The 13,116-nt window shown below is 45.5% G+C and overlaps 1 protein-coding gene across 1 annotated transcript in view; it reads right to left on the reverse strand.

Annotated features, from left to right (window-relative positions):
• The window catches only part of OMA1 (OMA1 zinc metallopeptidase), a 261,075-nt gene that overhangs the window by 94,557 nt on the left and 153,402 nt on the right, over window positions 1–13,116 (reverse strand). Inside the window, exon 10 of the transcript XR_006414721.1 lies at window positions 4,010–4,105. The gene's annotated coding sequence lies outside the window, so the exon portion shown is untranslated. The remainder of the gene's footprint in view (window positions 1–4,009; window positions 4,106–13,116) is intronic.

Here is a 13,116-nt window from a genome sequence, read left to right on the forward strand (position 1 = left end):
TGAAGCCAGCTATTTATTTAGAAAAACTGTCTCTGTACCAATAGATTAGAGCCAGATGTATTACTGTGAAAGGCAATTGATCATCTGCTGGGAAGTCTCCAATTCTGCAGCACAGGTCTGGTATGAGACCACAAGGCAGCCCGGTATTAATTTAGGAGTCTAGATACAGCATGTTTCCTAACAATTTGCCCTTAATAAATGCAAGCTACAAATCAAAACAGAAAAATCATTGATTATGAATATAACTCATAACAAGTTCACACTCGAAGAGTAGCAAGATAAGTGCAATGAACGTATGCAAAGCAAAAGAGCATCAGAAGTCAAAGAAACCTCCAAGAGAGGTGAACATCAATGCCAAACACAGAGTAAACAAATGGAATTATTTACAGACCAACATTATAATTTGAAATGATATTTTATTCATTATGTAATCACACACAGGGAGCCTGCACCAATGAAGGAGGCTCACACATTTTGCTCTTCCTGTCATTTGTATGTGTATATGTGTGGCCATGCACGTGCATATGTATTTGTATACAGCTTAAAGAATGTCGCCACTAGACAACCAGCCTGCTGTTACACTAATGGAAGAGCAAAGATAAGTTGCTACTGTAATTTTGCAATGAAAAGCGCTAGCAGACATGCATCCCATCTGTACAGTGTCTTAACTGCAGGCAATCCCTTTCCAAATTTCATAGCGATACTCTGCACAAATAAATGCATTCATTTGTGCCCATGCTCACCTATGGCATGGGATACAGTAACTAGTGAACAAACAGTTATAGGGCAGAACTGAGCTCAAGGAGAAGCTAAACACAAGCAAACACAAATTCTCCAGCAACAATATTACCAAGCTTGCCAACAAAACAACTGCACAAGTTCTGAACCTATTTAGTTTGTTTACATCTGATCCTGGTTTTTAAACAATGTCAGTATGGGAAGAAGCACAGAAAACTTGTGTGCAGGGGATAGTGATGGGAACTGTACATGGAAGGAATTTGCATCTTTGCACAAAAATGCATTAAACAATGAAATGGATGTGAAAACTGTCATGAAGTTTGATTTTCTTATCAGAACCAGGTAAATAGCCACATCAGCTTCCCAATGCATATATTAGAGCCAAACAAGTATGTTGTCTCTCTTTCAGTTGACATAGGATTGTACAGAAGATAAATGTCTGTGGACAGAAAACAGTACTAAACACAGAACTAGCAACAGTGTGAGCCATATTGCTGCGACTGGAAATGTGGATTGTATCATATGCCCTACTGAGTTGCTGCTGGCAGGCCAGGAGGAGTGCCCTGCTCTTACAAAATTTTCCTATAGATGGCCCTCTAAATCCATCTATAGCAGTGCACTACCAAGACATGTGCCAGGGCTAAAGGGTTAGAGTTATAGGATTTCTTGTATCCCAGCATCGTCTCCTCCCCTCCCACTGCAAATCCTCTTTTTCTCTCCTTCCAAGGCTGCATTTGTAGCCATGACAGGGAAGGGATCAGAATCCAGAGTCCCCTTCCCAAGGTCATAACCACCCTGTCCCTGGACCCTAGGATTGTTCTCTTAATGTAGCATCTATGATGAGTTTATTTAGTCATGGGCAAAGTGGTCCTCTCTAGAACAGCTAATAGAGCTTAGGTTTCTGGAATCTGCTTTGATCTTCACTAGAATCCAGAGGTCCATCAACCAGAAGCAGATGCAAGACACTGGCCCAAGAAGATGTTGGGAGTGAGAAAGATGGCTGCTTTGGGTACACCTTCTCCAGGACTGCTGAGGGGTTTCTAGGAGAACAAGAATCAGAAGTACTAGGAGGAGAGATGCAGGAGGGGGCCTCAAAATGTGAACGATCCCAAGACTCTGAGATGAGAGAATCAGAGGGGCTTATCTCAAGGCCAGACTCCCCAGGTGGGCAGGCAGTCTCTGGGAATGACCAAGATGTGCAGTTTGCAGGGGAGGACCCAGAGCAGGGCAGTTTGTTAGACACAGACAAGGCACCCACAGCTCCTGCCCCCATGATGCATCTTCAGCAGAGGGGACAGTCCAATTAGTGGATCAATGTTTGGACAGGAGGTGTGCTTATTTTCAGAAGCTTCTCCCAAAGATATGGGGGTCAGGCATGCTCATAAGGAGAATTCCTCCAGGTGAATACTAGATTGGGTTCAACAAACCACTCTGTGCATGCATAGGGATTCATTCTGGATGCTAGCGTGCTTTGCTCACTAAAGAACAATTTGCACAGAAAGGTCTGTGGCCTTGAATTAACGAAGGAGGAACCCCAGCTCCCGACAGAAGGCAGCCATAGAACTGCAGAACAAGCTACCTCTGACGGTCATCTCAGGAATCTTTTTGGCACCAGAACCGTGGTTCACACATAAATCCTTCCATATGCAACTCTACTTTTTTCCACCAAGCTTGCTAGGAAAAATGTTGTTGTTGCTGCCACTGTTAAACCATTTGGGGTGCAAACCCTTTGCTTATCTACTGCAAATTATCTGGAAGTCTACCAGTAGTTCTTATTCTACATTCCATTGGTCCATGCTCTAGCGTGTGGCTTAAGCCCATCAAAGCTAATCATGGCTGTTTCATTGAACTCCGTGGGATATGTGTTCCACTGACACCAGTGTGAGGCATAATTTGATCCGATGCAATTATTTCCAGTGGGATATGTTAGTCACTTGAATCGTGCCACTTGGCGTGGCATTTCTCAGGGCTAGTATTGAGATGAAACCTGGTGGAATCTCCCCCTGACCAGGCATGGGACTGGCAGCCTTCGTCTGTGCCACATGGCAGCAGCACACAGCAGCCCCGCTGCGTGGCATGGAAAAGGGGCGCTGCTTGCACAGTGTTCATGCAGGCGCCCTTTCCTGAGGAGCGCTGTGCGAGCACGCAGTGCACCTGCCAGAAGCTCAGACCCAGGCCCAGCACAAGATAAACTGGGGTCTGGGGAGCTGACCCAGGGAATCTCACAAATTGCCTCTCCTAAGAGCGGATTCTGCACACACCCCTAGTCAGGAATATTTTCTGATCAGAATCATGCTTAAATTAGCACATAAGGACATAATTGTACGCTTGGTCAGACAGAGGAAAAGTCTTGCCATTCCAATATTTTTGTCTATGTAAGCATAGGAATGCAACCTAAATCAGTGTGACTGATTTAAGCTAACAGGTGTACACAATGGTGGACCAGATCTTTAGTACTCGTGTGTGTGTGTGTGGGTGTGTGTTTGCTTTCTGAAGCTATACAAGTTGTAGGACTTTTCCTGTCTAAAGACTCATAGACTGTGCCCTAAGCTTTGAACACGTGCCAAAGGACCAGGAATGCTTTAATATCCATGCGGGCTATGGACTTGGGCTTCTGCAGTTGCTACAAGAGGTGCTAAGAAAAAGTGGAGGATTTTCTAACAGTGCACCTTGACTAGCTGACAATGCCATCATTTACCTCAATGTGGTGGATGGGGGGAGGGGGGCAACACACCTAAGGAAAGAAGCACAGCATGAAGGCTTTTGGGGAACGGGCTGTTTCCGCTGCTCCTTTATGGGCTCCCATCTGCAGAGATCTACTTCAGGTGAATCAGTTTTGCAGTTGATGACTAAATCTCATTCTGATGATAACGTTTCCCACTAAAACACCCCCACTGGAACAATTACATGCACGATCTCCTTCCCCCTCTACTTTATTGCCCTCATCTGATACAAATGTTTGTAAATATCCATTGTCTTCAAATGAGCAAAGGTTTTCAGATGGCAGTTGTAGAGAATGAGCTTCTCTCTTTTTAAATTTTGCACTGGAAGAAGGAGCAGTTCTTACTCAATAATGATAAATAACTATATGTCATAAACTATATTTCATAACTATTGATAATATATGACTTTAAATATCAGATTGGAGGTTATATTCAAATCACTGTAAGCTTATTTAACATTATGGAGATGGCTGTGGTCAGCAGATAATATTCTAATCCTTCCCAACCACAAAGTGGCATCTTTGCATAGAGTGAAAGGAAAACATTACCTTCATTCCCTATCGCTGTTTCTTCCCATAAACTATCTCACTTTACAAAACGACACACTCCTCCCCTTTCTTCATCCAGGACAGGTGGAGCAACATCTGTGGACAGAAGATGGATGGTGTCACTAACTCCTTGTGATTGGCTCAGGATTTCTTCATCATGCCTTGCACAGATCTGAACTGAATATGAAGTAAGAGAAATGTTAATTAGTGCCCATCCAACAGCAACATGACAGGGCTATGATTTAGCTATAAAAGCACCAGCTGAATTGCAATTCAATATTGTAGTTCCTCACTCACTTTTATTTCACTGTACTCAACTGATAGGGAAGGGAAGTATAATAAAATCTCACTGAAAAATGCAGAGGGAGGGGGATAATAATGTCTCTTTTCTTGTCATTCCTTCATCTTAAAAAAAAAAACCCAACTCTTGACTGTGGCTGCCATGACATATAAATTACTCAGTGAGATGAAAAGAAAGACATATTTGTAAACAAGCCACCTACTTGATACTTCGAGTTCCCAAAGGCTGAACAGAATTTATACAGTTTTAAAATAAATACAGGTTTTCCTTATGAAAACACTGCATTGTATGCAGGTGTGGGTGAGACAGTGGAAGGCATTGGTGGTCTCCCACTGCAGTCCATGGGGAGGATGGCTGGAAAAGAAGATGGCAAGAAGCAAGAGGAGGCTCAGCTCCACTTTGGCTCTGAGGCAAAGCAGGATGGCTTTCCATGTGGAGGCTAGTGACCCCTGCGCTCCTGGGGCTCCTGAGCTATTCACCATGGCTGTTATCCTAAGACATAGAGGAGCTCTCCACGTTGGTCCATGGTTGAACCTATGTTGCAGACAGAGCTGAGCTTCCAGAATGGTGCCTGAATATAAGCTGCAGTGGATAAGGCATCTCTCTGACATAACGCCTTGCCCTATTCAATGAGCTGGGTTTCAAGGGAAGATTTTTCTGTGCACAGCCCTAGGATGTATGAAAACATGCATTTGGAAGCTATTTGTCAACCTGCATGACCCCTCCCATTTCCCACTTGAAAAGAACTGATAGTGACTCTCCACAAGCTAAGACCCTGCCATTTGGCTCTGTTTGCCTAACAGAAGGGCTGGCCCTGTTCCGGATATTGTCTGAGAGAGCAAGGGGCACACACGTCTGGAGAGAGGACATGAAAAGAGATTTCTACACAAAAGGGAACAAGGCTGAAAACTGATGCCAATTTAGATGCAGCGGACTTGCTTTTGAATACCCATTCACTTCATTCTAATGCAATATGGGGCAGCCTGAGAGTCCTGGACAACTTGTCTGGGACCCTCATAAACTCCTAGCCCCATTCCAAGCCCCAACATAGTTCTTGACTCTCTTGACAGCATGTATGTAGGGCCGCCATCTCTTCCCAGCCCTCTGCTGGGTCAGCAGGTCTCACCAAGCTCCTTGCTCATCTGACAGACTGTACCACTGCTTAACTACCATGCAGAAAGTACTCGGCACCATGGAGCACACCTGTGCACAGCCACCTGTCTGGTGTTTAAAAGCTGGGAACTGGTGAGAATCCTCCTGCAGCAGTCTTTAACCATGCGGAGCCTCACAGCCAGTCCTGCTTTTATCACTTCACTTGACAAGAGGCGCTACAGGCTTTCTCTGCCCAGAATCCCTTAGGTCTCATACGGCTTTTCCTTTTTTATTGAAGAAAACTCAATTTACTATCTTTGTCCAAAATGAAGCAAAGGCTCCTTATTTTATAGGCAAAACCACAACACAACAAAAACAGGTTTTAGCTGTTTGGAAAGCAAGAGATCTCTTAAAGAAAAAACACTGAATTTTTCTCATTTGTTGTGCTGCAGCTATAGCAACACATGATAAGGTGGGCTGTACATGAAGAGTGAAGACACTAGTAGAACCAAATTTTGCATCCCCAGCTAAGGTTACAAAAGATTCTTGTCCGGAACCCTGTAGATCCAGATCACCAGTCAGTACAAGTAGTAAACCAATGTTCCTTGTTGGTCTGACATCCTGATAGGCTACTTTCTGTATTTCTTTCTGAGGTTTAAGAAGCTTCTGACAAGAGTGGGCTGGTGAGGAAACGTAGCAGTCATGGCCTGAGTACTGTCCAAAGTTCCAGTAGTTTTCCGAGAAAAATACCTAGATGCTCATTTTGGCATCTAGAGCATGAAATTTTGGTCTTTGCTGTCCTAGAGACTGACTGGTTCAGACAACATAGTAACTCACATTCAGGAGCAGAGTATAAATTGAGTGTGACTTGTCCTTGAACCATGGGTTGTTAAAATGTAAGCTATCATAGTATCCAAACTAAACTAAACTAACAAGGCAAGGTTTATTAGACATAAATGCACCAAGAGAGCCAATGATCTATTGTTGGGTTGTGAACGGTGGATTGCTCTTGTTTAAGAAACCATGGTTTGTTAGCCCAGCAGGGTTCAGAAAATGTAAAAACCTATGTTTCAACAACAATTTGTGATCCAACAACAGCCCTAACCTTAACCTTTGATCATAGGTTATTGTCCCTGCCTTCTGCCCTGTGCCCCACTTCTAGTGGTAGCCCGGATAGTCTCTTGTACTAATGCAAATTGTGGGAGCATGCAGTCACATCTATGACTGTTGTCATAGATATATTTTATTAATGTATGTAATATTTAATACATTAATTAAATGTCTTAATCCCGCTTATCCTCTCTGCCTACCCAGGTTTCCTGATTCATGTGTAATAAAAAACATAAAAAACAAGAAGCACAGGGGCAAAAGTCATGCAAGAATGTTAACCAACATTTTATGACTAAGTGACAAAGTACACAATACTAAATGTCTGATGGAATAGAGAAAGTTTTTAGTTTTTGAAGTTTTCTACATGAGGCATTTATCATGCATTACCAATTTATAGTTGTTTCCTAGTTCTTTAAACAAGCATTTAGTTTTGCTTCCCTGTCAGTGTTGAATAGTTTTTTTGGAGATCAGAAAAAACAAAGCAGTCAATAAGGAAAGTGAAAGTAAGCAAAACTTTCCCTAGTGTATTTGTACTCTTTCATATCACCACAGTGCCCCCTAGAGGTTATATTGTGGAAATCCAGGAAAAGAAATGTTTCCCTGAAGTACTCAGATGCACAAAATCATGGGTCCTCAAACTATGGCCTGCAGGCCAGATCTGGCCCACCATGCCCATTTATCCGGTTTGCCTCAGAGATTTTGGACTCGTCCGGAGAAAACTATCTCTGCACAAGCAAGTCGCCACCTCGCCACATGCACCCGCCACTACCGCCTTGCCCACCACCTTCCTGCACATCCGCCGCCACTGCCACTTCGCCGGCCGGCACCCACCAACAGCCCGCCCCCGACCCTGCCTCCTTTCAACTGGCCACCTGTTGAAGAAGTTTGAAGACCCCTGCATAAAACCCAAAGTAGGCATGGACAATTAACAGCCTTGTGTGGAAAAGCTCCCTACCACAGAGAGACAGAGGAGAGTTGAAGGAAGGAAGGAAGGAAGGAAGGAAGGAAGGAAGGAAGGAAGGAAGGAAGGAGCGAGCCAATCTAACCTTACTCAGGAGGGACCTCTACAATTAAGATGCTGCTACAAACATTCTGTATCAAAAGGCAAGCATAGCCTCTCTGCGTACCAGAAAATAAATCAAATAAAATAAAATCAAAATGTATTCTAGAATTTCTAAAGTTTCTAAAATGGCACAGCTGGGAAGCTAGTGGGTTTTAAAACTACAAAAGTTAAAGTTTCATAGCAACTTCTTCCAGGTCCCAGGTCCTATTTTGTGTGTGAATTTTCCTGCCTAGGGCCACACATACTAGGGGAATGTAGTGGTGGAGAGAATTTCCTGTTTACTTGGAGATTGCTTGCAAAAAAAACCCTGGTTATCTATGATTTTGTTGACTAGGCTTATGTTGCCAATATTTCTCAGTTGTCCATCTACAGAGTCAGCTGGGCTGTTGAAAGGGGATGTATTTTCACAACTGTTGAGTTTCCAGAGAAAGACCAAACTGACCATTGTTCATATATTTTTACTGTTCTGCACTAGCCTTTACATGAACCTTAGCTTTTGGGCCTGTGTCCCTTACATTTAGGAATTATCAATTAGAACTTGGTTGACAAAAATATTAATTCACTTTCTCAGCTAAATAACTAAAGAAGAAGAGCTTACCTGCTCGCATGTCAAATATCTGGACTTGCAGAATAAAAGCTTATAACCTAACAGTGCTCCATTGTATAGCCCAAAGGCACTGCTGGAGCATCCATTGTCAATTTCCTTAGTTGTTCTGTGCAACTATTCTGTGCAATATTCCTCAGTGTTATGAAATGTATTCAGCTCCCCTACAAAATTCACATCAGGAGGCAAAGGCACTCAATCTACAGTTTTCCAGCTTTGTTTTAAATTGACAAAAAGATAGTAGCAATTCTTCATTGTGATTCCCTTCATACTACCAGTAGGCTGCCACTTCAGCACTATAGTTTGTTTAAAAACTAGCCTTTTCTCATCTTAGAAACAGCCATACAGGTATTCAGCCAATCAGATATGTCAGGATGATAACAGCATCACAGTAAATGAAGCTAGTTTGGAGTAAGAACAATATATATTGCTTGAGGCCCCATCGGTGAGGGTGTTCAAGGATAGGCTAGACATGCACATGGTGGGCATGTTGTGAGTGGAGCCGGCTGGAGCCAGGGATCAGACTAGATGGCTCGGGAGACCCCTTCTGACTCGCTCTGTTTCTATGTTTCTATATTCCAGAAAAGCAGGTTGCTTACCTGTAACTGATGTTCTTCGAGTGGCCATCTGTGCATTCACACATATGGGTGCTGAGCCTGCGCAGTGCCTAGGCCGGAAGATTAGAAAGCTAACGGGGTTTTTTGGTGGGAAAAAACTCCGCTCCCCTCCCCTTCAGTGGTATAAATAGAGTGGAGTGTCCGCCATTTTACTCAGTCTTGAAGACTGAACGTTCACCCTCTAGAGGTTGAGTGTAAATTCAACAAGCATATATCCATGGTACCAATGAAAATTAAAATACGGTACCGAGAGAAAAAACCATCATCATATCCTAACGGTACCGATCTAAATTAGAGTACAATACCGAGGGGAAAAAACCATCCACTCACCGACACCGAGTGGGACCAGCGGGTGGGTTGTGTGAATGCACAGATGGCAACTCGAAGAACATCAGTTACAGGTAAGCAACCTGCTTTTCTTTGTCGTGGTCTCTGTGCATCACACATATGGGTGATTAGCACGCTTACCCAACTTGGAGGAGGGAGGTGTCGTCAGCGAAGAACAGATGAAAGAACAGCTCTGCCGAAAGAGCAGTCCTGCCTGGCGCGTACATCAAGCCGATAGTGCTTGGAGAAAATACATGGTCCAGCCCACATTGCAGCTTTACAGATATCCTGAAGTGGAACCCCTGCGGCAAAGGCAGACAAAGTCGCTACTGCTCGCGTGGAGTGACCCTTTGGGGTAACAGGCAAGTCTATTTTTGAAAGTTGGTAAGCCAAGACAATAGTCTGGATGATCCAATTAGATAGTCTTTGAGGTGTAACTGGAGATCCCTTGTCATGTTCGGAGTACTTAACAAAAAGTCTATTAGTCCAACAGAAGGATTCTGTACGGGATCTATAAAAAGCCAAGCAGTGGCAAACATCAAGGGTGTGTAGAGCCCGTTCTATTGGATTTGACGGCACTGGATAGAACACCAGCAGAACAATGTCTTGACTCAAGTGGAATGGTGTAGTCACTTTAGGGAGAAACGAATAATCCATACAAAGGACGACCTTTTCCTTATGGAAATTAAGATAAGGTGGGTCTATGCAGAGAGCAGAAAGCTCACTTGCTCTCTGAGCTGATGTTACTGCTATGAGGAAGGCCGTTTTCCAGGACACCAGGTGTGGGTTGACAGTTGTCAAAGGTTTGAACGGAGATTTAGTAAGTGCTTGGAGTACTACAGAAAGGCTCCACGTTGGCATAGCGGGGTGAATAGAAGGATGTAAGTTCTGTAACTCCTGAATAAAGCATCGAACCAGAGGTTGAGAGAAAACTGATATGCCCTGAACAGCACCACGATAGTGTGATACAGCGGCTGCGTAAACTTTAATGGATGATGGTTTCAGTCCCGAGTGATACAGTTCCAAGAGAAATTGCAAAATATTGTCAATTGAAGCCATTCCAGGAGGAAAGGAATGGTGTTCTGCAAAAGACGAGAATCTTTTCCATTTAGCTGCATAAGAGTGACGAGTGGACTGTCTTAATGCAGATTCGAGAATCGCCTGAATTTCTTGGTCAATAGTCGTCAGTAGCGAAGCGATTGTCGTCGAAACTGAAGTAGGAGCCGTTTGTATAGTCCAGTGAATGGAATCCACTATAGATTGAGATGTCGTCAGTACGGACGCAGTGAAATGGCTCAAGTGATCCGCCATGCCATCAGCTTCAAGGCAGTCAGATCTGGATGCCGGATCGCTCCGTTTTGCTGGGTTAACAGCTGAAGAATAGATGGGAGGCAAAGAAACGTTCCTCTGGATAGTCGCCACAAACGACTATGAAGAGTGGCGAACCACGGTTGCCTCGGCCACCACAGAGTTATTATTATTCCTGTGGCATTCTCTTGAGCTATTTTCGCCACCACTTTCGTTAGAAGTGGGATCCGAGGAAACGCATAAAAAGCTATGTTGTCCCAAGGGATCATAAGAGCATCCCCCATCGATCCCGATCCGATGCCCGCTCTGGAGCAGTATAGGGCACACACTCTGTTGTCCCGGGTGACGAACAAGTCCATGTCCGGATAGCCCCACAAACAGAAGAGGTTCTGGCATATTTGTCTGTCCATCTCCCATTCATGCTTTGTTGACATATGTCTGCTCAACATATCTGCTTCGGTGTTGTCAGTTCCTGGGAGGTGAGCCGCTAGGAGCATTATGTCCCTCGGTATGCACCAATCCCAAATGGCTATCGATAGTCGTGCTAAGGCTGGTGATTTTGTGCTGCCCTGCTTGTTGATATAGAAAACAGCAGGTATGTTATCTGACGCAATCTGGACAACCTGACGGCATAGCACAGTCTCAAAAGCCCTGAGGGCGTTGAAGATTGCCTGAAGTTCGAGGAAGTTGATGTGCTTCCTTGTTTCTCATCGGTTCCAAGTCCCTTGGACCCGAAGTCCCGAACATGCTGCACCCCATCCGAGTAGTGATGCGTCCATGTACAGGGTTGTAGTTGGATGAGGTGGTCGAAACGGGACGCCGGTAGACAGATTGTTTAGAATGGTCCACCAAGCCAGAGTACGGAGTATCACAGATGAAATCTGGATTAGTTTGTTGGGAGAATCTTGCTGCGGGTGAAATGAAGAGTTGAAAAACAGCTGTATGGGCCACATATGTAGCCTGGCATACGGGACAATGGCAACTGCAGCAGCCATGTGCCCCAGTAGTCTCTGAATGGATATAGCTGGAACCGTTCTGAGTATACAGATTTGACGGATGTGGCCACATAAGGTATCTCGACGTTCCAAAGGGAGAAAGGCTGCTGCCTCCGACTTTGCTGCCACTGCTGGTAGTGCTGCCGAGGGTGGAATTGTTGACGATAGGAGGAATGAGGCCACTGCCACTTACGCTTCTGTTGAGGAAGCTCCATACGGCGTGCAGTCATACGCGATTCATGTATCGCTTTTAGCTTGCGGTCAGTCTTTTGATGGAACAACCCGGTGCTGTCAAATGGCATTTTCTCGATTCTTTGTTTCATCTCATCGGGGAAATTACAATTGCGGAGCCACGCATGTCGGCGCAATGAGATGGCATTAGTGAGAGCCCTTGAATTGGTGTCTACATGGTGCCATGCGGTAGACAACTGTTGCACTGCCACCTGCATCGCTTCTTTGATGAAGACCCTGGCGAGTTCAGCTTGGTGGTCTGGAAGGGAGGAAGCAACGTTATCCAGCTTTTGCATAATGAAATACTGGTAACAGGCCAGTGTTGCTTCATAAATCGATATGCGTACGCCGAGCCCAGAGGCCACATAGACTCGGCGCGTGAGCATATCGATTTTCCTCCCTTCCTTGTCGCAAGGGGCTGTGTGCCCCCTGGACTCTGTGCCCTGGGAGGATTCAACCACGACAGAGTTCAGTCTTGGGTGGCGGAGCAAGAACGGGATGTCGTCCTCTCAAACTCTGTACATGGCCTCATACCGACGGGAAGTAGCCTGCGGTTGGGCCGGTTGATCCCAGAGTTGGACCATAGCCTGTCGAAGTGTAGTGGTTAGCGGCAAGGCTATGATCATGGACTGTTCTCCCCTCACGACATCATAGAACCGATCCGTGGATGGACCGGGCTGTTGGTTCGCTTCGATCTCGAGGGAACGAACGAGGCAGGACATGAGCTCCGTAAAGGAGACATGTGGCTCATTGGGTGAAGCTGGTCCTTGGGAGGTAATCGCTACATTGGGGGATGTAGAGCCGACCTCTGACTCGTTCGAGTCTGGACAATAGAGGTGACAGTCGCTCGAGGACGATGTTTCAGGGGAGGTCAGGCGTCCCCTCTCAACACATCTGGACATGGACAGCAAGTCTCTCGGGACCGATGGAGATCTACGATCCCAAGGGAACTATGGATAGGATTGATAACCACCCCAGTCTGGGAAGGCACCATATCCATGCATCATCCAATCATCATCCCGTTGTTCCGATGAGCGGCTGTGACGCCTGGGTGGCAACAGTGATTCTGCAGGTGGCTCATTCATGGGCATTGGTGTTGGAGATCGTTCCCTCAGTAGGGATTCCCTAATCTCTCCATCAGAGATGGACTCCCGAAGCGGCTCCTCCGTGTGTTGAGGCGGCACGCTCTCAGGCCGAATGATAGGCCTGGGGGATCCCAGCAGTGTTACCTGCATAGTAGATTGCAGGGCCGGTCCTGAAGGGGTCGGTACTGTGGCGGCAGATGGTACCAAGAAGCCCAGCGAACCCAAGCCCCGGTGTTTGGGACGATCGGGTTTCTTGGTCTTATGAGCGGGCTTATCCGCCTTCTCCTTCCTTGGTTTTTTATGAGCGGAAGGCTTATCCGAGCCAGTGCGCTTGCGCTTCTCCCGTTTCTTGGCTGGGGAGGAAGGCGGCAACT

The sequence above is a fragment of the Varanus komodoensis genome, unplaced genomic scaffold (assembly GCF_004798865.1).
Source record: "Varanus komodoensis strain SLA01 unplaced genomic scaffold, ASM479886v1 scaffold20_1, whole genome shotgun sequence".
Lineage (NCBI taxonomy): Eukaryota > Metazoa > Chordata > Lepidosauria > Squamata > Varanidae > Varanus > Varanus komodoensis.